The 4,169-nt window shown below is 43.6% G+C and overlaps 2 pseudogenes; one reads left to right on the forward strand and one right to left on the reverse strand.

The window, feature by feature from the left end:
* Nucleotides 1-1,028: 1,028 nt before the first annotated feature.
* On the reverse strand, nucleotides 1,029-2,439 carry LOC133751599 (aurora kinase A-like; annotated as a pseudogene).
* A 49-nt stretch (nucleotides 2,440-2,488) lies between these two features.
* On the forward strand, nucleotides 2,489-3,467 carry LOC133749075 (breast cancer metastasis-suppressor 1-like protein; annotated as a pseudogene).
* Nucleotides 3,468-4,169: the final 702 nt, after the last annotated feature.

The raw sequence follows: 4,169 nt of genomic DNA on the forward strand, positions 1-4,169 counted from the left end.
CTGTTGCCAGCTTCATAAGAAGAGTTTTACTGGAGAAAAGCCATGGCATTTATTTACATTATTTACTGCTCCCCTCTGCTATTTTACCACAAAATAGAAGCTACCATTGTTTATCTGCCCTTCCAAGGACTCAGGAAAATGAAAGAGTACGCTATGGCTTAAAGAGGATATGACTGCCAAATTCATGTAGGCATTTAATCCCCAAAGTCACAAAGTACTGTTACTAAGAGGGAAGAAAGTTAATCCTTTTATGGTGTTCAGAGGTGGGCCTTTGGGAAGTAACTAGATTGGATTAGATTGTTAAGGTGGAGCTCCCATGACTGAATCACTTTGAAAGGAGAGAGATAGTCACTCTAACTCCTTGCCATGTGATGTTCTGCAACAGCTTGGCACTCTGCCAACAGGAGTGACAAACAAATACAGCTGCTTGATCTTGGACGGCAAAGCTCCAAAACTGTGAGCCAAAATGGACCTGTTTCCTTCTTGAATGGTATGTCGTAGCTATGAAAATCTAACTAATGCAGAGAGATAACTGCCAAATTCCCAAACAAGCCAGTGTTAGCAGGCATAATAAAGAAGTCCACAAAGTGCTTCTCCCCCGACCCCCACCCACCAAGTAGACATATTTATTCATGTATTTAGATTTTGTACACAAGCCATAACTCCAATGCAGAAAAGTAAGCCCTTACATTTAACAGCTCCACAACACTTGGTCTTTTCTGTGTCCCAACAAGTCCTGAGATAGAGGCAGAGCTTGTGTGCTAAGCTTACAAAGTGATTGAGGACCAAAAACCTAGTTAGCCTGAACAGCATTGACAGACATGGAGAGCGTACCTAAGAAGGTACCATAGGAGAAAAACCACAAGTCTATACAAAAATTTTTATTTTAACATCTAAAATTAAAGAAACACATTTTCATTCCAACAGATTGACAGGGTTTGGCCATCGAATAAGTTACACACCAGGTACTTGGAAGGTTACTGTACAGCTATTTAGCTGAACAAGTCACGGCAAAGTGGTCATTTTCTTCACAAGCAGACACCAAATATGACTCCTACAGGGACAACTTGTCCAGCACAGGCAGTAGAGAGTGCAGTCAAACCTTGCCTCCAGATTCTGAAACCAGTAGAAGTCGCACAACTCTCATGGCTACACCCACTCCAGAGGGTCGTGTTTACTGAAGCAAAGTTTCTGAGTAGGAGGCTGAGGTACCACTCGCCCAGGAAAGCAGGTGTTTCCTGTAGTGCTCTCCACTGAAGGCAGGCTGTACATTGTAGGGGATATTTCCATAGCAGGTTCCTAGAGAATTGGCTATACAGCAGCCCTGGCTCAAGGATTCCTCTCCTTGGATGATTAAGATGGTTTGCTAGTTGGCTCTTTGAGTAGTCAGAAAGTTTCAAGGACTTCTCTGTGACCCAGAAATGCTCTAGTACTTCTCCCAGAGTGAGCCTGCAGCTGGGATTGCTCTTTGACAGACTCGAAATGAAGTCCCTGGCTCCCTCTTTGCCTCAAAAGCAGGCTTCCCAACTACACTCCCAGCAAAGAACTCTCAGGCTCCAGAGGCCCCCCTTCTCCTCATGCATGCGACCTTCAATCATCTCAGGGCACAGGCATGCCACCCAGGGTGGTCCTCTTGGACAACAGAGGATGTACCAACCACCCAGAAGTCTGCAATCTTTAGCTCTCCTGCAGGTTCTTTGGCTTAATGTCCCTATGTTACCCTCTTTGAATGACATTAAGACAGGACGTTTGCCAGTTCAGTGATGGAAGCACCAGTCCCCTGCTCATCAAACGTTCAAAGTTTCAGAAGTTCTGTATACATACTTCCAAGTGGTACATGTGCCAGGATCAGATAAACTCAGGCAGCATCATGGAAATAGCCATAGCGTCGGAGCTCATGCTTCTCTCCTGCTTTCTCCAGCTGAGCTTTAAACCACAGTTCAAGAACCAAGATAAACTTGCTTTGCTTTTCTCTTGCCGAATAAAAATCACCAAACGTTCCTTTACCCAGCAGGCTACCAATGTCAAAACCTTCCAAAGTCCACTGTCCACTGCCTGCTTTGGATTCTTCGTTCTTCTGGTTTGATGTCAGCTCCGTTTCAGGATTATTTCCGTTTGCTGACAGCTGGGCTGCTCTCTCTCTGGGGTGTTATTCTGTGGCTTGGAGGCAGGGCGAGGTGCACTGGCTGCCTGTGCTTGTTTCTACTTCTGCACAGGCCTCTGAGCAGGGACGAGCTTCTGTGCTTATGAAGCGGCATGATGGAAGAAATCACCAGGACACGAGACAGGCTCAGCCTGGCCATTACACACACATGCCAGATTCTGAGTAGAAAAGTGCTGGGTCACTGGGACATGTTTTGGGCCATCACCACGTAGAACTGTAGCCTTAATAGATCCTGGGGCCGCTGGGTGGGTCCGGGCGTTCGGCGAGCCCTTCATTGAAGCGGCGGTGGCCGGGCTGGGTGCCGCGCGTGGGAAGCGACGGCGCGGCTGGAAAATGCCGGTGCATTCCCGGGGGGATAAGAAGGAGACGAACCATCACGATGAGATGCAGGTGGACTACGCCGAGAACGAGGGGAGCAGCTCCGAGGACGAGAACACCGAGAGCTTGTCGGTCTCGGAGGATGGCGATAGCTCAGAAATGGATGATGAAGACTGTGAAAGAAGAATGGAATGTTTAGATGAAATGTCCAACCTTGAAAAACAGTTTACCGATCTCAAAGATCAACTTTATAAAGAGCGATTAAAGTCAGGTGGATGCAAAACTACAGGAGGTCATAGCTGGGAAGGCACCAGAATATTTGGAACCACTGGCAACTCTACAAGAAAATATGCAAATTCGTACAAAGGTAGCAGGAATCTATAGAGAGCTCTGCTTAGAATCTGTAAAGAACAAATATGAATGTGAAATCCAAGCCTCTCTCCAGCATTGTGAGAGCGAGAAGCTTCTGCTGTATGATACGGTGCAGAGTTAGCTCGAGGAGAAGATCCGGAGGCTTGAAGAGGACATCACCTCAGAGCTGTGGAATGATGAGCTTCAGTCAAGAAAGAAGAGGAAGGAGCCTTTCAGTCCCGACAAAAAGAAGCCAGTGGTTGTTTCAGGTCCATATATAGTTTATATGCTACAAGATCTTGATATTCTTGAAGACTGGACAACAATCAGGAAGGCGATGGCTACACTGGGTCCACACAGAGTGAAAATAGAACCACCTGTGAAACTGGAAAAACATCTGCACAGTGCCAGATGTGAAGAAGGAAGACTGTATTACGATGGCAAGTGGTATATACGTGGACAGACCATCTGTATTGATAAAAAAGATGAGTGTCCTACAAGTGCCGTAATTACAACAATTAACCATGATGAAGTTTGGTTTAAGAGACCTGATGGAAGCAAATCTAAGCTTTACATTTCACAGCTACAGAAAGGAAAATATTCAATTAAACATTCATAATGATGATTTAAGTGTTATCTAAACCTACCTTACTAGTGTTACAAAGTGTGATGTGCCATGAGAGGAAAAAAATGTATTCAATAACAATATTCTCGCTGAATCATGACAGAATGTGTATTTGTAGGTAATACTTTAAGTAGACCTCAGATTGATGTTTTTATAAAAAACAGTAATCAGTCATGATCATTGCATTTATTTGCCAATTAGGTCCAATGAACAATATATAGTAGGGATTTCTTTCTAGAATTTTTTCTTTCTTTTTTTTAAAGTTACGTAAATAATGTCTCATCTTTGTGAACTGTGGTTACTTTTATCCACACTTAAATTTTTTCCATATCTTTGTCATTCTTTGTAAATAAGACTGATAAAATGATTCCTATAAATGGTTTGTACTAGTAGATTGGTGTTAAATCAGAATTGAGATTGCAACATGTCTATGTGAGTATGTACATATGGTATCATCAGCTTATTTAGAGCTGATGGCCTTACCCTGCAATCTTGTTTTACCCACAATTAAACTATCAGGTTGGAGAGCTAAAAGGAGCACTTTTGTAGAATAGAAGCTTTCCTTTTCTTTCTTGACTGTTTGGTAGTGACCTATTTTTTATTTTTTTTTTTATTTTTTTTTTTAACAGGAAGAGTGGACAGTGAGAGAGAGACAGAGAGAAAGGTCTTCTTTTGCCGTTGGTTCACCCTCCAATGGCCGCCGCGGTAGCA

This window comes from Lepus europaeus, chromosome 2 (assembly GCF_033115175.1).
Source record: "Lepus europaeus isolate LE1 chromosome 2, mLepTim1.pri, whole genome shotgun sequence".
NCBI classification, from domain to species: Eukaryota; Metazoa; Chordata; class Mammalia; order Lagomorpha; family Leporidae; genus Lepus; species Lepus europaeus.